Here is a 24316-nt window from a genome sequence, read left to right on the forward strand (position 1 = left end):
CAAGCTATGGTATTTCCAGTAGTCATATATGGATGTGAGAGTTGGACCATAAAGAAGGCTGAGCACTGAAAAACTGATGCTTTTTGAACTGTGCTGTTGGAGAAGACTTTTGAGAGTCCCTTGTACTGCAAGGAGATCAAACCAGTCAGTCCTAAAGGAAATCAGTCTTGAATATTCATTAGAAGGACTGATGCTGAAACAGAAGATGAGCTGACTCATGGAAAAGACCCTGATGCTGGGAAAGATGGAAGGCAGGAGAAGGGGATGACAGGAGACAAGATGGTTGGATGGCATCACTGACTCAGTGGACATGAGTTTGTGCAAATTCTGGGAGGTGGTAAAGGACAGGGAAGACTGGCGTGCTGTGGAAAAAGACTTTCCATGCAAATAGGGACCAAAAGAAAGCAGGAGTCACAATACTCGTATCAGATAAATTAGACTTTAAAACAAAGGCTGTGAAAAGAGACAAAGATGGTCACTACATAATGATCAAAGGATCAATCCAAGAAGAAGATATAACAATTATAAATATATATGCACCCAACATGGGAGCACCGCAGTATGTAAGACAAAGGCTAACAAGATGAAAGGAGAAATTAACAATAACACAATAATAGTGGGAGACTTTAATACCCCACTCACACCTATGGATAGATCAACTAAACAGAAAATTAACAAGGAAACACAAACTTTAAATGATACAATAGACCAGTTAGACCTAATTGATAGCTATAGGACATTTCATCCCAAAACAATGAATTTCACCTTTTTCTCAAGCACACATGGAACCTTCTCCAGGATAGATCACATCCTGGGCCATAAAGCTAGCCTTGGTAAATCCAAAAAAATAGAAATCATTCCAAGCATCTTTTCTGACCACAATGCAGTAAGATTAGATCTCAATTACAGGAGAAAAACTATTAAAAATTCCAACATATGGAGGCTGAACAACACGCTGCTGAATAACCAACAAATAAAAAAAATAAAAATAAAAAAAATAAAGCACAGAGATGGCCAGAGTATGAAAAATCATGAACTATCTACTAGAACCTTACTGAAAATGAAATAAAATGGTCAAGTTGGAAGTAAAAGGATTGGAAAAGCTACACAAACAGTAACCAAAAAAAAAAAAAAATAGTAGTGTCTATATTAATATCAAGTAAAATTGATTTCATATCAAAGAAAATTACCAGAGACACAGAGAAACATTATATATTGATGAATCAATCCATTAAAAAGACATGGCAATTCTAAGTGCTTATATACCAAATGACAGAGTTGCAAATTATTTGATGCAGGAACTGGTAGAACTGAAAGGAGAAATAGACAGACTGAAAATTAAAGTTGGAAAGTTCAACATCTCTCTCTAAACAATAGAGAGAACTAGACAGAAATCAGCAAGGATCTAGAAGAAATCAGCAATACCATCAAACATCAATGTCCAATCAACTATAAAACTTCACCCAATAACAGCAGAATAAATATATTTTTAAAGGGTCTATGAACACATACCAAGATCATATCCCAAGCCATAAAATAAACCTAAACAAATTTAAAAAACTGAAATCATACAAAATTTATTTTCTGATTACAATGAAATCAAACTAAAAAATAGTAACATATACCAGGAAAATTTCCAAACCCTTGGAAACTAACAACTCATCTGTAAATAATTCATATGTCATAGAGAAAGTCTCATGGGAAACACAAAATGCATTGAATTGAATGAAAATAAAAGTATGCAATATCAAAATTTGTGAGATAGTGTGAGATCTGTGCTGAAAGATACATTTATAGCACTGAGTATACATTAGAGTAGAGAAAATGTTTCTCATCAGTAATCTAAGTTTTTAACCTCAAGATTCTGGAAAATTAAGAGTAAAATAAATCCAAATCAACTGGAATGGAATAGTAAAGAAGCAGTTGAAGATGAACACACACACACACACACACCACACACACAAAGAAAAAAAAAACTATAAATAATAAATGCTAGAGAGGGTGTGGAGAAAATGGAAAAAAAAAAAAAAAAAGGACAGGGAAGCCTGGCGTGCTGTGGTCCATGGGGCCACAAAGAGTTGGACATGACTGAGTGACTGAACAACAAAAACATTTGTGAGAGTGAATTTGTGAACTTTTTCACGTCTTACAGTATGTTATGTAACAATATTTGAGTGTTGAACTAAATGGGTGTGCTCAAGCCTATGGAATTTGTGAGTATCTGTATATGTGTTTACATGCTTGTGTCAGTGAGGGAATATGTATATTTGTTTTCATAAGCCTGTTAATGTGAGTGTGTGAAAGTGAAGTCGCTTAGTCGTGTCCGACTCTTTGCGACTGCACGGACTGTAGCCTACCAGGCTCCTCTGTGCATGGGATTTTCCACGCAATAGTACTGGAGTGGATTGCCATTTCCTTCTCCAGGGGATCTTCCCTACCCAGGGATTGAACCCGGGTCTCTCACATTGTAGACAGACGCTTAACCATCTGAACCACCAGGGAAGTGTGCTCTATGCTAAATTTGAGTGAGTTAATCTTTGTGTGTGTGAGTGAATGTTTGAGTTGATGGTGAGTGTGAGTATGCTTGTGTCAGAGTGACTATGTAATCAGATTTCTGTTTGAGTGTGTCAACGTGCCTGTGAGCAGGCTGCGTGTAAGCACATCATCTATATGACTGGGTTTCTGTGAGTGTGACTCTGTGAGAATGCACGTTAAGTCAATGAATGTGAGTACGTCCCTGTTTTTGAGTGCGCTTGGTTGTTGTTCAGTCACTCAGTCATGTCTGACTCTTTGCAACCCCATGGACTGCAGCATGCCAGGCTTCCCTGTCCTTCACTATTTCCTGGAGTTTGCTCAAACTCTTGTCCTTTGAGTCAGTGGTGCCATCCAACCATCTCATCCTCTGTTGCCCCTTTCTCCTCCTGCCCTCAATCTTTCCCAGCATCAGGGTCTTTTCCCAATGAGTCCAATCTTTCCACCAGTTGGCCAAAGGACTGGAACCTCAGCTTCAGCATCAGTCCTTCCAATGAATGTTCAGGACTGATTCCCTTTAGAATTGACAAGTTTGATCTCCTTGCTGTCCAACGGGCTCTCAAAAGTCTTCTCCAGCATGACAATTTGTGCCTATCAATTCTTTGGTGCTCAGCCTTCTTTATGGTCCAACTCTCACATCCATACATGGCTACTGGAAAAATCACAGTTTTGACCATGCAGACCTTTCTCAGCAAAGTGATGTCTCTACCTTTTAAAACACTGTCTACGTTTGTCAAGCCAGCATCTTTTCATTTCAGCTGCAGTGACCATCTACAGTGATTTTGAAGCCCAAGAAAATAAAGTCTGTCATTGTTTCCATTGTTTCCCCATCTATTTGCCATGGAGTGATGAGACTGGATGCCATGATCTTTGTTTTCATAATGTTGAGTTTTAAGTCAGCTTTTTCACTCTCCTCTTTCACCTTCAAGTGTGTGCTAATATGTTTAAATGAGGAAATGTGTTCATGTGAGATATGAGTGTGTCTTTTATGTGAATTGTGTGAATGAATGAATGTGTGCATTGGTGGTCTCAAAATATGTGTGTTTACATGTGTGTGAGAATTGAGGATGCTTGTGTCAGTGAATGTGTGAATATATGCATATGAGCACAAATTTCTTTTAGTGAATTTGTAAGCATATTCAGGGGTGACAGCAGGTACGTGTGTGTGAGAGAACACAGAGATGTTTGTGCATGTGTATATGAATATGGGCATAAGACTGGACATGTGATTTGTACAAACCATCATATGTAAGAGTATACATGTGTATGATTTCATTAATACGTGTGCATGGTTGAATGTGTTAACATTTGAGTGTGTGATCATGTTGAGATGGGGATGCCCATATGTGTGACTGAATGTATGAGTATGTTTCTGTTTGTAAAATGAGCATGTATGAATGTGTTCTGTGTGTGTGTTTTTTTCCTGTATTTGACATCTAATCTTACTGCATTGTGATCAGATAAGATGCTTGAAACGATTTCAAATCTTTTTCAATTTACCAAGGCTAGATTTATGGCCCAGGATGTTATCTATCCTGGAGAAGGTTCCGTGTGCACTTGAGAAGAAGGTGAAATTCCCTGTTTTCTGGTGAAATGTCCTATAGATATCAATTAGGTCTTACTGGTCCATTGCATCTTTTAAAGTTTGAGTTTCCTTGCTAATTTTCTGTTTAGTTGACCTATCCATAGGTGTGAATGCAGTATTAAAGTCTCCCACTATTATTGTGTTACTGTTAATTTCCCCTTTCATACTTGGTAGCATTTGCCTTCCATATTGCAGTGCTCCTATGTTAAGTGCATATATTGGAAGTGTTTTTAAAAGATGTTAAGCTTTCCTTAAATATAGAACACATCTGTGAAAACATCTGATACTGGGTTTTTCCATGTGATAAGTATTTTGATTAATAAGTCAATCTCTTGTGAAAAGTCTATTCAGGTTTTCTATTGATTTTTGAGTCAGTTTTATTGCTTTGTATCTTTCCAGTAATTTTTACATTTCATATAGTTATCTAACTTGTTGGCATACAGTTTTTCATAGTACTCCCTTATAATCCTTTTAATGTTGTAGCATTGGTAGTGTTACAAAACAAAATTCAGCTGAGTAAATTTTAAAGATCTTATTAGCTTTATTCAATGATTCATGAACCAGGCAGCATCCAATCTAGTAGACAGAAAGGAGTTCCAAGGAGCTTTACAAAGTGAAAGACTTTTATAGGCAAAAAGGAACAAGAATTAAGAGGTTATGCTAGCAAAAAGCAGAAAGGTTGTGGCAAGGCCACTTTCCTATAGAGGATGGCCTAGGTCAATGAAGATTGTTTCACTAGTGCTGATTAGTTGATTTCTGACTGACTTGTTTAAGATTACACTTTTGGGAGAGTTGAAACTGTAATGAAGTTAAGTCTCTGTTTGATGACCAGAAGCTTAGCGTAAATGACTCCATTTTGGACCTACTGTCTTGTTTTTAACAATTGTTATGTCACCTCTTTCATTCCTGATATTTTAAAATAAAATCTCCTCAGTTTTTCCCTTGGCCAATCTAAATAAATGTAGCACTTTTTTTTTTTTGAAAGAATAAAACATTGGTCATCCATTCACTCTATTATTTTTATTTTTTTTTATTGGAGCATAGTTTTATTCTGCAACTTTGCTGAATTCATTTATTAGTTCTAACACTTTTTTGGTGGGAATTTCGTTGGGAACAGAGTCCAAGTTGACTCTGTTCCCTTTAAGTGTGTATTTACTTTTCCCTCTTCCTGCACTGGAACCCCTGTCCCAAGGGAAGTTAGTGCTCAAGCAAGCAGGGCCTCTGCCCGAGGAAGGTCCAATGCATTGCCTGTGCAGGTTCCCATGACTCTACTCAGAGGCAGCCTTGAGTGCATGTTCCCACCCTTATTTATTCCTTCATAGCCAACTACCACTCCCAGCCTCTGCCCCAACTCATGCCCCCACCTTGTGGTGGAACCACTGGTCAGAGCAGGCAGTGCCTGAATGAAATCTTAGCATGTATCAGGGGCAAGTTGTGGTAAAGCGGCTGCTATCCAAGATCTGGGCTGCTTCTGAGGCACTCTTTGTGTAAGTCCTAACAACAGCCCCTGTGGTGCAGCTCAGGCTCCACCCAGGGACTCCATAGCCTCTGCATTCCATGATCCAGTCTTGTGCCCAGTCATGTCTGCCCCAGATCCAGCGCCAAACTGTGATGTGGAGTGAGCAGAGCATTTGCAAGGCTGGGGCTTGTGGCTAGGTAGTCACCCGACAGCTGGCAGCAGCTAGGGCAGAACACTTTGCACCCTGCCTGGGAGCAAGTCAGTACACGTGCACTCTTCACCAGCAGAGTCCAGGCTTCCACAGTCCTTCTATCGGTTGCAGCAGTCCTCGAACCAGTAAGAGGTTTTTCTCCTCCATGTAGAACTCCAGGATAGAGGCGCCCAGTCTCTGGCTCAAATCACTCACTCCCCAGGGCAGGTGTCTGCCCATGTAATCATCCTTTTCCTCTGAGTCTCTTCCCAGAGGCATATGTCTGGACCCAATCACTTCTCTTCCTTTCCTACCTGATGATGTGTGTATCATTCTTATAGCCTGGCTTATACACGAGTGTTTCTGGCCAGTTTCCAATTAGTTTTCAGTGAGAACTGTCCCACACGTAAATGTATTTGGTATGTTCATGGGGAGAGGTGACCTCCACAACTTCTTTCTCCACCATCTTGATGAATGTCTCTCATCTCATTACTATGGATTCCTACCTTCATACTCTGCTATGGGCAAGAATTCCCAAATCCCTATTACTATAAGAAATTAATAAAGGATATTTTTGACTAAAACACATGGATCATTTCATCCTTTGCCAAAGTTAAGATCTCCATTATGACTTCCACGTGATTAAAGTAGGTGTGTAATTGTCTCATCTCTTATTGAGAGTCCTCACTGGTGCTCAATACACACAGTGTCCCTTTATCATAAGGAGATGTTTATAAGGTTACTTACTTACTTACTTATTTATTCATTTTAATTAAAGGCTAATTACTTTACAATATTGTGGTGGGTTTTGCCATACATTGATATGAATCAGCCACAAGTGTACACGTGTCCCACCATCCCAAATCTCCCTCCCACCTCCCTCCCCATCCCATCCCTCTGGATCATCCCAGAGCACCAGCTTTGAGTGCCCTGTTTCATGCGTAGAACTTGGACTGGTCATCTATTTCACATATGGTAATATACATGTTTCAGTGCTATTCTCTCAAATCATCCCACTCTCGCCTTTTCCCACAGAGTCCAAAAGTCTGTTCTTTATATCTGTGTCTTTTTTGCTGTCTTGCACATTGGGTTGTCATTATCATCTTTCTAAATCCCACATATATGCATTAATACACTATATTGGTGTTTTTCTTTCTCACTTACTTCACTCTGTATAATAGGCTCCAGTTTCATCCACCTCATTAAAACTGACTCAAATGTGTTCTTTTTAATAGCTGTGTATTATGTATAACACATATTATGTATATAAACCACAACGTTCTTATCCATTCATCTGCTGATGGACATCTAGGTTGCTTCCATTCCTAGCTATTGTAAACAGTGCTGCAATGAACATTGGGGTACACATGTCTCTTTCAACTCTGGTTTCCTCAGTGTATATGCCCAGCAGTGGGATTGCTGGGTCATATGGCAGTTCTATTTCCAGTTTTTTAAGGAATCTCCACACTCTTCTCCATAGTGGCTGTACTAGTTTGCATTCCCACCAACAATGCAAGAGTATCCCCTTTTCTCCACACCCTCTCCAGCATTTATTGTTTGTAGACCTTTTGATGGCAGCCATTCTGACTGGCATGAGATGGCACCTCATTGTGGTTTGGATTTGCATTTTTCTGACAATGAATGATGTTGAGCATCTTTTCATGTGTTTGTTAGCCATCTGTATGTCTTCTTTGGAGAGATGTCTGTTTAGTTCTTTGGCCCATTTTTTGATGGAGTTTCCACAATGTTTTTTAAATTTATTATTACCTATTTTTATTTTTGGCTATGCTGAGTCTTCATTACTTCTCACAGGCTTTCTCTAGCTGTAGCAAGTGCGGGATACTCTCTAGCTGCAGCTCATGAGCTTCTCATTGCAATGGATTCGTTTTGTTGCATAACACAGGCTCTAGGGTGCTCAGGCTTCAGTATCTATGTCACATGGGCTCAGTAGTTGCAGCTTGGTGGTCTCTAGCAGTTGCTGCACGTGGCTTCAGTTGCCTTTCAGGGTGTGTAATCTTCATTGACCAGGGATCAAACCCATGTACTTTGCATTGGCAGGTGTACCACTGGACAGCCAGAAAAGCCCCACAATGTATTATTTTAAATATCTAACTTGAAAAAATAACAATCAAAACAATAGAACTATATAAACATGAAAAGAACAAACTAAGAATGACTCATGAAACCAGGAAAAAAAACAGTCATATAAACCATTCTTGATGAAGCCTAGACATTGAACTTACCAAATAAAGACTTTAAATCAACTGTTATAAATATATTCAAATAAGTATAGGAAAGTATGCCTACATAATAAAAGTTAAATTTGAGAAATGTATCTCACCAAATATAGAATATCAACAAGAATATATTTTTTAAAAAAGAATAAGAAGAAAATAGAAATTCTGAAATTGAAAGTACAACAATTGAAATGAAAAACTTCCCATTGGAGGTCAATAGCAGATTTAGGGTAGGTCTACTAACATTATACAAATTGAGGAACAGAAAAGGTAAAACAAGTGAAGAAAACAGAACAGAGTCAGATCTATGGGACAAGAATCAAGCATATCAACATATACATAATGGTAGCCTCAGAAATAAAGGAGATAGAGGAATGGGCAGAAAGAGTGTATGAAGAAATTATCACTAAATTTACTAAAATAGTTGAAAATATTAATATATACACTCAAGAAATTCAGTAGCATCCAAGTAGGATACACTCTGAGAAAGACACAGCTGGACATGGTATAATCAAACTTTCAAAGCCCAAGACCAAGAGAAGATCTTGAAAGCAACAAGAAAAAGGCAACTCATCACCTATAAGAGATACTTCCTTCTCAGCAAGATCCAGGAAGACTCAGAGGTAGTGTAATGATGTATTGAAAGAAAAAGATTGTGAATTAAGGAATCTATATCTAGAAAAACTATCCTTCAAAACTGAAGAAGAAGTAGGACTTTCAGAGATAAACAAATACTTAGAGATTCACTAGTAGACCTGTCCCACAAGAAATATGAAAGGGAATCTTTCAAGATGAAACCAAAGGATCCTAGAAAATAACCCGAATTTGCATGAAGAGATAAGAAGCACCAAGAAATGTAACTGGATAAGTAATTTAAAGACAGAGGATATGGAGATTTTTGTTTTCTCATATGATTCAGTGATTCTCATATGATTCGTTTTCTCATATGATTTCCTATAGGAAAAAGTGATCATGAAACTGCATTGATGAGTTTCTAATATGTACAGATATAATTTATAAGACAATAGTACCCTTAAGAAAAGAGAAAATGCTAGTAGTTACAAAGCTTTTGTTTGCCATCGAAATTATGTTGGTATTACTCCATCTTAGAATGCTTTAGCTAAAATATTAATTATGATACCTAAGGCAACCATTAAGAAAATAACAGAAGGATAAGAGGGAAGGGATAAATTGGGAGATTGGATTGACATGTACACAGTTCAGTTCAGTCACTCAGTCGTGTCCGACTCTTTGCGACCCCATGAATCGCAGCACGCCAGGCCTCCCTGTCCATCACCAACTCCCAGAGTTCACCCAGACTCACGTTCATCGAGTCAGTGATGCCATTCAGCCATCTCATCCTTTGTCGTCCCCTTCTCCTCCTGCCCCCAATCCCTCCCAGCAGCAGGGTCTTTTCCAATGAGTTAACTCTTCGCATGAGGTGGCCAAAGTACTGGAGTTTCAGCTTTAGCATCATTCCTTCCAAAGAAATCCCAGGGCTGATCTCCTTCAGAACGGACTGGTTGGATCGCCTTGCAGTCCAAGGGACTCTCAAGAGTCTTGTCCAACACCACAGTTCAAAAGCGTCAATTCTTCGATGCTCAGCTTTCTTTATGGTCCAACTCTCACATCCATACATGACCACTGGAAAAACCATAGCCTTGACTAGACGGACCTTTGTTGGCAAAGTAATGTCTCTGCTTTTCAGTATGCTATCTAGGTTGGTCATAACTTTTCTTCCAAGGAGTAAGTGTCTTTTAATGTCATGGCTGCAGTCACCATCTACAGTGATTTTGGAGCCCAAAAAGATTAAGTCTGACACTATTTCCACTGTTTCCCCATCTATTTCCCATGAAGTGATGGGACCAGATGCCATGTACACAGTACCGTACCTAAAATAGATAACTAATAAGGACCTCCTATATAGCACAGGGAACTCTATTTAATACTCTAAATGGCCTATATTGGAAAAGAATCTAAAAGAAAAGTGGATATATGTATAACTGATTCACTTTGCTATACACCTGAAACTAACATTGTAAATCATCTATACACCAATAAACTATTTTAAAAATACTCCACAACATTTTTTAAAAAGCTAATTAAAAGTGTAGTAAAGTTGACAATAAGGCAATTAAGTTGCATAATAAAAATATCTGCTTACTAAAAAAGGAAATAAATGGATAAAGAACAAAACATATAAAATATAAGGAAAAAATTGGTGCGGCCACTATGGAGAACAATATAGAGTTTCCTCAAAACAACTAAAATAGAACTACAATAGGACCCAGCAATCTCACTCCTGGGCATCTACCCAGAGAAAACCATAATTCAAAAAGATACATGCACCTCAATGTTCATTGTAGCACTATTTACAATAGCCAGGACATGGAAGCAACCTAAATGTCCATCAACAGAGGAATGGATAAAGAAGAAGTGGTGCATATATATAATGGAATATTACTCAGCCATAAAAAGGAATTAAATAGTGCCATTTGCAGACACATGGATAGAATTAGAGACTGTCATACAGAGTGAAGTAAGTTAGAAAGAAAAAAACACATATTGTATTAAATCACTTATATGTGGAATGCAAAAAAAAATGATACTGATGAACTTATTTGCAAAGCAGAAATAGAGACAAACTTATGGATACCAAGGCAGAAGGAGGGTAGAATGAATTGGGAGATTGGGACTGACATATATCCACTATTATGTATAAAATAGATAACTAATGTATAACACAGTAACATATACTGTATAGCAAAGGGAACTCTACTCACAGCTCTGTGGTGACATAAATGGGAAGGAAACCTAAAAAAGAGGGGACACATGTATACGTATAACTGATTCACTTTGCTGAAAAGCAGAAACTAATGCAACATTGTAAAGCAACTATACTCCAATAAAAAATAGTTTACAAAAAGAACAAAATGGTAAACATAAATCCTACCCTATCATTAATTATATTTAATATAAATGTACTAAATCTTCCAATGAAAAGTTAGGTATTTGTAGAATAGAATTAAAAAGCAATAATCCAATGACATGCTGTCTACAAGTGACACCCCTTAGATTCAAAATAGGTTAAAAGTTAAAGGATAGAAAAATAGATAAACATTAATAATGATTAAAGGGCAAATTCATAGAAAAGACAAAACAATTATGAATATAAATGCACCTAACAAGAGAGTGCCAAAATCCATGAAAGAAAAACTGACACAATTTAAAGGCAAAGTACATAATTCAACAATAATAATTGGAATCTTCAACAACCCACTTTCACAAATGAATAGAACAGCTGGGCAGAAGAGCAACCAGAGAGTAGAAGACTTGAACAATGCTATTAATTAGTTAGATCTAACAGACATCTATAAAGGACTTTACTCAGCAGCAGAATACACATTCTTCTCAAGTGAACATGGGACATTCTCCAGGACAGACCTTATATTAGATCAGAAAATTAGCCTTAATAAACTTTAAAGTTTTTCATTCATACAAAATATGTTTTCTAAACAACAGAATGATAACACAGATGTTAAGAAGATGAGGTTGAAGGGAAGAATGTAAGTATTCATTCACATCCCTTTGGAGAAAGAAGTATGAGATGATATCAAGTTGTATAATGATGACAAGTTATAGAATGGCTTGCATTGAACAATCCCATTTTGAGGGAAAAAACCCAGAGTGAAACTGATTTTTAAAAAAAGACTACATTTGGTTTTTTTTCTTTATATATATATATATGTATTTTATTGAACTTTAGCTGACTTACAACGTTTCAGGTACACAGCAAGGTGATTCAGTTATACATATACACATATATTATTTTTCAGATTATTTTCTATTATAGGTTATTACAAGTTATTGATTATAGTTCCCTGGGAATGTGTTAGTCGCTAAGTCCTGTCCACTCTTTGCGACCCCGTAGACTGTAGCCTGCCAGGCTCCTCTGTCCATTGGATTCTCCAGGCAAGAATACTGGAATGGGTTGCCATTCCCTTCTCCAGGGAATCTTTCCAACCCAGGGATCGAACCTGGGTCTCCTACATTGCAGGCAGATTCTTTACCATCTGAGCCACCTAAACCTTTTTTGCTTGTTGCATATCTTTTTTTAAACTAGAGATGTAGCATTCTATTCATTCTAAGTCAAACAAGTGGAATAAAAATGTCAAAAATTTTAGTTAGGCAAAAATTCTTAAGTTTTCTAAAAAAAATTATATATATATATACACTATACATACTATTTACATATATGCATGCAAAAGCTTTTCTACTACACTTGATAAAGGCTTGAGAAAGACCATCAAACAAAAGAAGAAAGCGAGAAATTGGAAAGCATAAACTAACTGAAATGGGAACACTGAATATGAAATAGAAAAAGTGAAACAAACTAGATAAAAGTAAAAGATCATAATATAGAAAAAATGACATTTGTGTATGTCCTCTTTATTTGTCTCTACTAAGTTTGGTGGAACTTTCTGAATACTCAGAAAGCTGCATACATACGTTGTGGCTGAATTTGATTGATGATGGTTTCAATGCCACACTGAAATGCATGCTGAAGTTTTTGCTTTGATACTGATCTCTAATGTGTGTGTGTGTGTTGTGCATTTGCATCTATATTTATATATACATATTTGTGGATATATATATATGCATAACTCTTTGTATATGCACATATGTGTTTACATGTACTTATATGCATACATGTGTATTTGTATACATGCGTGCCTACATTTGTGTGTTTGTTCATGTGTGTGTATAGAGGTTGAGAGATCAGACAATGGTATTTATTTACTTATCTATTTATTTTTGGCTGTGTTGGATCTTTGTTGCTAGGGGGGCTTTCTCTAGTTAGGGCAAGTAGGAGGGGCTACTCTCTAGTTGCAGTGGCGTGGGCTTCTCATTGCAGTGGCTTCTCTTGTTGCCAAGCACAGGCTCTAGGGCACATGGGATTCAGTAGTTGTGGTTCCTGGACTCAAGAGCACAGGCTAAATAGTTGTGGCCCATCGTCTTAGTTGCTCTGAGGCATATGGGATCTTCCCAGATCAGGGATTTAGCCCGTGTTTCCTGCATTACCAGGCGGATTCTTTACCACTGAGCCACCAGGGAAGTCCCAAAGAATCATATTTAATTTTTGGTTTAGTTTGTAAGCAACAGTCATTACTTCAGGTGGTATGGTTATAATAGCTGCTTTAATATATTTTTCTGGTGATTCCAATACTTGCATCATCCTGAAGTTGTCTCTCTTGTTTGAATTTTAGCTTGTAACTTTTAAACTTTTTCCTGGTTCTTCATATACCAATTAATTTTAAGTTTATCCTAGACATTTTAGTATTATATTGTTAGACATGGTATCTGACTTAATACTAAGGAGTGTGTTTATTTTTTGTTTGTTTGTTTAGTTTTGTTTTGTTTTAGGTTCAGACCACAAATTTTTATCCTAATTTTTTGTTGCAGTCTCAGGTAAAATTTCAAAGTCTTTGCAGTGCTATTCATATCTGGCCCAAATATGGGCCACCCACTGAGGAAAGTGGGATCTAGACAGTAGTCTACTTGTTTGATCAGTTCTAAAATTATTTGATATTGTTCTTAGCTTGAGATCCAAGTGTATGCAGTCTTTTCTTGAGCCAAGAGCTTTATACACAATTTTACATGGTTAGGTTGGGCTCTAAGCATGAGGGCAAACATTGTTAAGAAGAACAGAGTGCCCTGGCACATTTAAAAATGATTCCGTTTCCCCTCTTTCCCTCTCCTGCTGGAAGCATGAGAAGTTTTCACAGTGACATATTTATTGTACTGTGAGAACCTGGCTAAGTTCCTAGAGGTAAAACAAAAGTGTGGAGAACTCCTATAACTGGGTCATCCTGGGGTTGTTAACTCACAGACTTGTCCACACCGCTGGTTCCTGCAGAGGTTTCTGACCTTGAATTTTTGCTTTGCTAAGTTAGGATTCTCTGTGTTCACTTGTCCCTCCAATGTTCAGGGAGCAGTTTGGCCTATGATCTCTCTTCTCTATGAATCTAAGATGAGTTGCTGACTTTTCAGTGTGTTCAACTTTTAACTTGCAGTTAGGATGGCGTGGCAACGTCCAATCTCCTCGTATGTGGAACAGGAGTTGAAGCCTGCCATTGACTGATTTCTTAAAAACATGAAACCAATCTTGTAGTCTTGGGATAATCTCTGCTTTGTCATAATGTACTTTGTACTTTGTCATAATGTACTTTGACATAATGATATGTCAAAATGTCATATCATTTTATGTATCGCCATGCTGATTTTGTGACTATATTCAAGAATGACATTTGAGTGTAATTTTGAAGTTTTAAAAACTGTCCTTTTCAGATGTCAATAAACTTCATTAACAACCTGGGTAGTAATCACCTCCCACACCAGCTTCATTTTCTGAAAATTTCTAAAGAATGGATGCTATTTTTTTCTTGAGCATGTGATAGAATTCACCTATGTGAATATATGGAAATAGAGGGGTGTTTGGAAGTTTGTGAAGAGTTATTCAAATTTTTAATAAAAAGAAGCTTTTTATTTCAGCTTTTATCAATTCTAGGGTTAAGGTTGCATTTTTCTTAGGTTTAGAATTTTTTGATCTACCTAAATTGTCAAATGTATTGCTATTAAATGGATGATTATACTGTATCAATAACATTTTATAACAGTTTATTGAGAAATAATGTCTATCATAATATATACCATTTAAAGTGTACAAATCAATGGTTTTTTATGCTATTTATATAATTATGCAATCAACACTACTATCTAATTCCAGAACATTTCATTTCTTCCAGTAATTCCTTTATCCATTAGCAGACACACTCAATTTTCCACCCTCTGAGCCATAGGAAAGCACTAGTTGCTTTTTTTATATATTTGTCTCTTCTGGACTTTTACTAGAAATGGAATCACACAATTCATGGTGTATGATCATTGGAAGCAATAGATACAACTCTTCACAGTACAAGTAATCCTCAGTAAGATTTGTGCCAATTTCTTTACAGAAACCATAGAGGACAGGTGACATTGGAATGATATATTAAAAAACAGGCAATGAACAAATGAAAACTTCTTTCAACCAAGAATTCTATATGTGGGGGAAATGGAAGGTAGATAAATTCATTCCAAGAAAAGCAAAAACTGAGGGATTACACAGTTAGTAAGCCTGCTGGATAGAAAATAATAAAGTAGTCCTTCAGGGTGAAGTGACACAACACTGGGCACCTATTTGGAGGAATGTGAAGAAATAAACCACAAAGGTCAAGGGAACTGCACAGATTATGCGCAGTATTACTGCAAACGCCAGAATTACTGCATTTGGGGCTTCTTTCTGACTCTTCTTTAAAAAAAAAATCATTTATTTATTAATGGCCTCACTGGGTCTTCGTTGCAGCAGGATCTTTGTTGCCTCATGAGTGCTTCTCTCTAGTTGTGACACACGGGCTCCAGACCATGCAGAACAGGAGGTGTGGCCCACAGGCTTAGTTGCTCCACCACATGTGGCATTTTAGTTCCTGGACCAGGGATTGAATCCTCATCTCCTGCTTTGGAAGGCGGATTCTAAACACTGGATCACCAGGGAAATCCCTGTAACTTCTCTTTTTGCTCTCCTCTTTGTATGTTGATTTAAAATAGAGATGTATAAAGCAGTAACCATAAAACCGTTAGTGCAAACCATGTACAAACATGATATTTGTCACAATAACTAAATAAGGGAATATAGCGCAGCTGGGAAGAAGCAGAGTTTAGAATACTATGAAAACTATCTCACTACAATACACACTTGATTATTCTAAAATTAAGATACTAAGTATAATTCACAGCATAGCCACCCAGCCTCCCCCCCAAAAAAAAAAAAAAAAACACAAAAAAATTTAAAGGCTCCAAACTTAAAAAATAAAAAAAAGTAAGTAAAGACAAAGAGTGATAGTCACTTTGTACACTAGAAAAATTCAATTAATCACAGGAAAAAGACAGTAATTGAGGAATGAAGGAACCAAAAAGGTATGGCATGTGGAAAGTAAGAAAATGTCAGGAAAAATATTTCCTTGGAAGTAATCACCACAATACCAATGTATAAAACTTTTCTATGAAAAGACAGATTGGCAAAGGGGATTAATAACAAATGTTACCCACTATATGTTATCTACAAGAGCCTTGCCTTGTATCCAAAGACAGATAGTTTGAAAACAAAAGGATGGACAATGGTATTCCATGCAAATCATCCTAAAGTGATAGATGCAGTGGCTATACTGATATCAGATGAAATAGATTTTAACAAGAGTGTTTTTTTTTTTTTTTTTTTTTAAACAGAATGCCAAAAACGGATTTCTGTGTTAATAAAAGGATCAGTAAGGGGAGATGTAACAGTTATTCATCCATATAGTCCTAACAGACTCCCAGAATACATAAAACAATAAACCTGGAGACTCCAATACTCTATTTTCAATGAGGGATAGGCAGACAGACAGAAGACCAATAATGAAATTAAGGAAGGAACCGCTAGAACTAATTAACATCTGTAGAGCTCACAGCCCAGAAAATCACATGTGTTAGGGAAGTTACAGCAAAGGAGAAGGAAAGTTTGCTACCCTTGCTTGACACGGACACACGTGAGAAGCAACCAGGAAGCATTATTCACAATTCTTCCATTGTGGGTGGCCTGGAGCTATGCTTTTCCACAACTCTTTAGAAAGCCAACCTGAACCTGCCCTGTGGGCTCCTTTCTGGATGATTGCCCCATGATCTACCTGCTACTGCATTCCATGATCCGTCTGCAGTGACCAGCCTACACACACTACACTGGGATTCTTATCTCCAGAGGCTCTAGGGTGCCCCCCAGAAAGTGGGAATTGACCGTGGAGCAGTTAAGAAATGATGTCATCAGCACTCCCTGTCACTATTGGCTGAACACTCCCTTGGCTTCCACTCTATGGATTAATCGATGATCCCTAGCCTCAGAATGCATGCTGGGAGGGGCCAAGCACCAGGGGCAACCCAGTACCACTCAGGCCAGGATACAGTCAATTACCCATAGTTCCCTCCTCAGGTGCTAGAACAATAAGTTAGGGTGGGAAGAGATGGCTGAGGTTGAGAGAGACAACAGAATAGGCACAAGCCAAAGCACAATCCAGGCACCTTTGGCAGTTTCAACCCAGGTTGCCTTCACCTTAAACTAAAAAAAAAAAAAAAAAACAAAAAAAAAACATTTAGTTAGCAAAAGAGAAGTGAGTTAAAGCTGTCCAGCATCATGGTTGGGATCTCCCTCATCCACTGCACTAATAAAGGAGGGATCCTCTACCCTAAGTAGTGTGAGATGGCCAAGCATGCAACACTGGACAGATGGACAGCGAGCTGTTTGTGAGTCTCATGGACTAACAGCTGGCCAGGGGTGGGGGGCGGGTGGCAACAGGAAACGCCAAGCAGGACAATGAGGGTGTGGGACTTAACAGGAGAGTTCACCTGCAGGGACCATGGGAAATAAATGTTGTAGTAACAAGAGGATGGGGCACACCCACGTTCCCACACGAGGAGATGATTGTCCTATTGGAATACTGCACTGGCTGGCAGGGAAGTAGAACTTGGTGGCTGGGGGAATGGGTCCGGTACAGCTAGTCTGGTTGACAGGGGAGAATCAGCTGAGTGGGGTAGTCTTCCCACAAGGAAGGGGGCATTGCAGGTGAGAGCAGGAGAAAGCAGAGTTGGGCCAGTGGAGTAATACGAGTCTCAAAGGCATTAAGGCAGCATTGAAAATTTGAGGTCTTAATATACAGATGGGAATCTTATATAATGAGGTCTACAGATGAAAGGGAAAAGGCAATGGCACCCCACTCCAGTACTTTTGCCTGGAAAATCCCATGGATGGAGGAGCCTGGTGGGCTGCAGTCCATGGGGTTGCTAAGAGTCGGACACGGCTGAGCGACTTCACTTTCACTTTTCACTTTCATGCATTGGAGAAGGAAATGGCAACCCACTGCAGTGTTCTTGCCTGGACAATCCCAGGGACGGGGAAGCCTGGTAGGCTGCCATCTCTGGGATCGCACAGAGTCGGACACGACTGAAGCAACTTAGCAGCAGCAGCAGCAGCAGCAGCAGCACACAGATGAAAAGCAAGCAATCACTTTCAAAATGACAGTGACCTTTTTTGGCAGAAAAAAAAGCTGGTCCTAAAATTCATGTGCAATTACAAGAGACCAGAAATAGCTAAGACAATCTTGAAAAAGAAAATTGGAAGATTCCACTACCCTGTGTCAGTTTCAACCCAACCCATGTACCATGGCAACAGTAATCAAGACAGTGTCGTACTGAGATAATGAAAGACATGCAGATCAACAGAATAGAACAGGGAGTCTGGAAATAAACCCAGATATCTACCCTCAATTGATTTTCCCCTGGGATATCAGATCATTAAGTGGTGAGAAGTGGGAATCTTTTCCCCAAAATGGTATGAGGACAGCAGGATATACATATGCAATAGAATAAAGTTGGACTCTTACATTATGCCAAATACAGACGTTAAATGGATAAAGAATTAGCTGTAAGAGCTAAAAGCATAAAACTTTTAGAACAAATACAAGGGTATATTAGATTGCTGGGCTTGCTATCACAAAATACCACAGACCGATGGCTTAAACAGCACAAATTTATTTGCTGACACCTTTGGAAACTAGAAGTCCAAGAACAAGGTGTGAGCAGGTTTGGTTTCTTGTGAGGGCTCTCCTGGCTTGCAGATGGCGAGCTTCTCCCTGCATCCTTACATGATCGTTCCTCCAGTGTATACCCATCTCTGGCGTGTCTTCCTGTCACCAAGTATACTTTTGTCTAGGATACCAGTCAGACTCATTAGGGTCTAACCATATGACCTCTGCTGACCTTAAGGTCCTGTCACCAAAAACAACCACATTTTGAAGTAATGGGGCTTAGACATTAAACATGTGGAAATATGGGGGGGTCCATAATTCAGTCCTCAGAAGGGGTAAATCTTCATAACCTTCATTTGGCAATGGATTCATAAATATGATGATAAAAGCATAAGTAACAAAAGAAGAAACAGATACATTGAATTTCTTTTTATTTCTTTTTTTAATTTATTTTTACACATATATATTTATGTATTTTTTAATCTATTTATTTTAATTGGAAGTTAATTACAATACATTGAATTTCATAAAAATCAAAAATATTTCTATATCAAAGAACATGAACAAGACAGTGAAAGGACAACCTAGAAAATAGGATAAGAATCTTGTGGTATGCATATATCTAATAAAGGTCTAGTATCCAGAACACATGAAAAACATTTACAACTCAACAAGTAGCCGAGGAATCCGAATGAGAAATGAGCATAGAATGTGAATACAAATGTTTCCAAACAAGATATACAAATGTGCCATAAGGACGTGAAAATAAGCTTAACATCATTAGTCATTAAGGAAATACAAGGAAAAGCCACCACATGATGTCACACACAAAAAAAAGATGGGTAAGTAGATTTTTTTTAGGTGAAAAATAAAACATATTTATGAGGATGTAGAGGCATTGGGATCCCTGTACATTACTGTTGGGAAATGCCAAAGACTGTTCAAGATACCACACAAATACACTCATTTCACATGCTAGCAAGGTAATGGTCAAAATCCTTCAAGCTAGGTTTCAACATTATGTGAACCGAGAACTTCCAGATTTACAAGCTGGATTTACAAAAGGCAGAAGAATCAGAGATTAAGCTGCCAACATCCACTGGATCATGGAAAGAATTCCAGAAAAACATCTACTTATGTTTCATTGACTATGCTAAAGCCTTTCCTTATGTGGATTACAAGAAACTACAGAAAAATTTAAAGAGACAGAAATACCAGACCATCTTACTTGCCTCCTGAAAAACCTATATGTAGGTCAAGAAGCAACAGTTAGAACCAGACATGGAATAACTGACTGATTCTAAATTGGGAAAGGAGTACATAAAGGCTGTATATTGTCACCCTGCTTATTTAATTTATATGCAGAATACATCATGGGAAATGCTGGACTGGATGAAGGACAAGCTGGAATCAAGACTACCAAGAGAAATACCAATAACCTGAGATATGCAGATGACACCACACTTATGGCAGAATGCAAAGTGGAACTGAAGAGCCTCTTGATGAAAGTGAAAGAGGAGAGTGAAAAAGTTGGCTTAGAACTCAACACTCAAAAAACTAAGATCATGGCATTTGGTCCCATCACTTAATGGCAAATAGATGGGGAAACAATAGAAACGGTGACAGATTTATTTTCTTGGACTCCAAAACCACTGCAGATGGTGACTACAGCCATGAAATTAAAAGATGCTTGCTCCTTGAAAGAAAAGCTATGGCAAACCTAGACAGTGAATTAAAAAGCTGAGACATTACTTTGATGACAAAAGTCCATATAGACAAAGTTTTTCCAGTAGTCATGTATGGACGTGAAAGTTGGACCATAAAGGAGGCTGAGCGCTGAAGAATTGATGCATTCGAACTGCAGTGTTGGAGAACACTCTTGAGATTCCCCTGGACTGCAAGGAAATCAAACCAGTCAAAGCTAAAGGAAATCAACCCTGAATGTTCACAGGAAGGACTGATGCTGAAACTGAAGCTCCAATACTTTGGCCACCTGATGCAAAGAGCCAACTCATTGGAATAGACTTTGATGCTGGGAAAGATAGAAGGCAGGAGGAGAAGGGGACAACAGAGGACGCCACGGTTGGATGGCATCACCAACTCTATGGACATGAGTTTGAGCAAACTCTGAGAGATGGTGAAGGAAAGGGAAGCCTGGGGTGCTGCAGTCCATGGGATTGCAAAAAGTCAGACACAACTGAGGGGCAGAACAACTGAACAACAGCAAGTAGCTGTAAAAAAGAGCCCGAAAGCTCCTGAAAAAGGTAAAAGCCTTATGGTTGTCTCATCAATTCCACTATTAGCTATATAAGCCAAAGAATTAGAAGTATTTGTTCAAACAAAAGGTAACAAAAAGTTCTATCCCCACGTTCATAGCAGCCGTAACCGAAATGGGAACCCAAATGGGAAACATCCCAAGGATCCACCAACTTGTCCTCAACTTGTCTCACATTCATAAACAAAAGTGACCCTCTGTACACGGGCATAGCATTCAGCCACAAAAAGGAATGAGAGAGGCCAGACACAAAAGGTCACGTATTGTAGGATTTTATTTCTCTCAGCCATCTAGAAAATGTAAGTTCATACAGGTAAACAGAAGATTAGTAGTTACCAGAGCCTGGTTATCAGAGTAGTTATCAGAGCAGTGAGGGGGAAATGGAAAAGGAGTGATTACTGGCATGGGGTTTCCTTTAGGAGTGATGATTTATTTAGGCACAACAGAGAGAATGGCTGAAAAGCATTGTGAACGTACTAAATGCCTGTGACATTCACCACAATAGTGCAATAATATTTTTAAACATAAAAAGTGCTTATTGGCTTAAGACTTCTGCAAATAGATTGGGAATTGACTTCAACAAATGCTGGGCTTCCTTTGTGGCTCAGCTGGTAAAGAATCCTCCTGCAATGTGGGAGGCCTGGGTCTGACCCCTGGATTTGGAAGCTCCACTGAAGAAGGGAATGGCTACCCACTCCAGTACTCTAGCCCAGAGAATTCCATGGACTGTGTAGTCCATGGGGTCGCAAACAGTCGGACATGACATGACTGAGTGACTTTCACTTTCACTTTTCAGCAAATGCTGAAATGCATGCTTTAGAAAACTCTTTGAACATAATACCGGAGAACGAAATAGAGGAATACTTGAAGATATCCCTAAATTTTTAAAAGATGCCCCTATCGTGTTAAGGGAGCTACTGAAGAGCGCCAATAGATGTATTTGCCTCAAGAATTTTATGATTGCAGTGTTTCAGTGCTCCAGATCATAGCAGCCATTCTCCTAAAATATCCCCTAGTGGGCACAGACACTCAGACATATGGCTCAAAAAGTTAAATTGAGTATTTTTCACTTAGAAAAGGGCTTGACAGCTTGGGACCCAATGGACTATTCCCATTGAAAATATTGAGTATGAGTTAGGTAAAACAAAACAAGGCCGGTATAAGGGGTGAAATCTATAATGCATAAGTTCTATATAGGGCAAGGTTGATTATCTTCACTGTGTCTCCTACTAAAGGCCATAACTCCCAAATACCATCACCTGGGGAATGGAGTGGGTAAACATTTAAATACATGCATTTAGGAGGGGGTATCACTGTTTAGTGTAGTGCAGGTGATTAGCCCAGTCCTGAAAAGAAGTCTCTCTTCGTTTCTTGGAGCCTTGAAGTGAATTGGGGAGCCCTGATGAATCCCTTTTCAGCTCCTATTTTTACTCCTTCCACTCTCCAGTCTCCATTCTCAAGGCATACACATCAACTTCTATGTTCTTTTCTAAGTAACTTTAGCAACATTAAAACCTCAAAATTCTCCTTCTGTCTCTCACAGGAGGTTGAAACAGTTGATCATATGTGATCTATACACTTTATCTTTTTTTCTTTATATTTAAATATATATAAAGCAAATAAATATTATATATATATATATATATATATATATATATATATATATATATAATCGGAGAAGGCAATGGCACCCCACTCCTGCTTGGAAAATCCCATGCATGGAGGTGCCTGTTAGGAGCAATCCATGGGGTCACTAAGAGTCAGACACGACTGAGCGACTTCACTTTCACATTTCACTTTCATGCACTGGAGGAGGAAATGGCAAACCACTCCAGTGTTCTTGCCTGGAGAATCCCAGGGACAGGGGAGCCTGGTGGGCTACCATCTATGGGGTCGCACAGAGTCGGACACGACTGAAGTGACTTAGAACAGCATATATATTATTGATGTATAGTTGCCTTACAAATATTCAGGTGCAGAGCAAGGTGACTCAGTTATACATATACACATATATTATTTTTCAGTTTATTTTCCATTATAGGTATTTCAAGAGATTGACAAAGGGACTACACTTCCCAGGGTTATATAGTAAAACTTTGTTGGTTGTTGCACATCTATTTTTAAAATTAGAAGTCTAGCATTCTGTTCATACTAAGTCAAACAAGTGGAATCAAAATGTCATAAAATTTTTAGTTAGGCAAACATTAATAAGTTTTCTAAAATATATATTATACGTACTAGTGAGTAACTATTATTCACTTAATACCATTGTACCATGAGTGGTCAACACAAAAGTAGTAGAATTCTATATCACCAAAGCTACCATTTAAGAGAAAAACCTGACACATATCAGAATTATCTTAGAATTTTTTGAAAAATGCCGAGGTATTGCTTTTATTCTCCAAAGCTACAGATATGTTGCTAAAGAGCAGCCATGCTTAAAATCAACTGGGCCATATGATGATCTTTTAGTTTTATGTAGTTTGTTTCATTTTTTTCTATTTCATATTCAGTGCTCCCATTTAATTCAGTTTATGTTTTCCAATTTCTCCATCTCTTACTTTTGATGTTCTTTCTCAAGCCTTTATGAACTTTTTAAAATAAGTGTATCTCTGATGACCTGAGCTGACACAAGGTGGCAACTGGGGACCACACCCAGCTTCCCATACCCCAGGGTGCCGCCTGTATGGACATTGCCATTTCGTTTTTGCAATGGTGCAATGTAAAGGACAGAGAAGGCAGTGGCACCCCACTCCACTACTCTTGCCTGGAAAATCCCATGGACTGAGGAGCCTGGTAGGCTGCAGTCCATGGGGTCGCTAGGAGTCAGACACGACTGAGCAACTTCACTCACTTTTCACTTTCATGCACTGGAGGAGGAAATGGCAACCCACTCCAGTACTCTTGCCTGGAGGATCCCAGGGATGAGGGAGCCTGGTGGGCTGCCGTCTATGGGGTCGCACAGAGTCGGACACGACTGATGCGACTTAGCAGCAGCATCAGCAGCAGCAGCAATGGAAAGGAAGGGACTCCTGTGGGCTCAAAGTATGACCTGGTGCTGGAAGGCTTCCATGCAATCTGAAAGCCTTGATCACTCATTGGACAGCGGTCATTCCAATCCTTGCCTCCTGGCAAATGAGCTTAGAGCTGGCGCTGGGGGAAATGGTCGCGGTTGACCCTTCCAGCTCCACCTACCGTCACCAGCCCATTAGGGTCTTTCCCGCCTTATCTGCCACCAGCTGAGCTTCCGTCTTTGTGGGCCGGTCTGCGGGCCTCCCCCCCCCCCCCCGCCCCGCACCATTCCTGTTGTGGGGCCCACACCAGCCACTTGCAGACTCCTGTTCCCTGTGCAGCCGACGTCTCTGCTGTCCCCACCCCCACCCTGC

General features: G+C 38.8%; 1 protein-coding gene across 1 annotated transcript in view; it reads left to right on the plus strand.

The window, feature by feature from the left end:
• Positions 1-24316, plus strand: part of LOC139181513 (uncharacterized) — a 67099-nt gene that overhangs the window by 39965 nt on the left and 2818 nt on the right. The gene's annotated exons all lie outside the window — the stretch shown is intronic.

Source organism: Bos indicus, chromosome X (genome assembly GCF_029378745.1).
Source record: "Bos indicus isolate NIAB-ARS_2022 breed Sahiwal x Tharparkar chromosome X, NIAB-ARS_B.indTharparkar_mat_pri_1.0, whole genome shotgun sequence".
Classification (NCBI taxonomy): Eukaryota; Metazoa; Chordata; class Mammalia; order Artiodactyla; family Bovidae; genus Bos; species Bos indicus.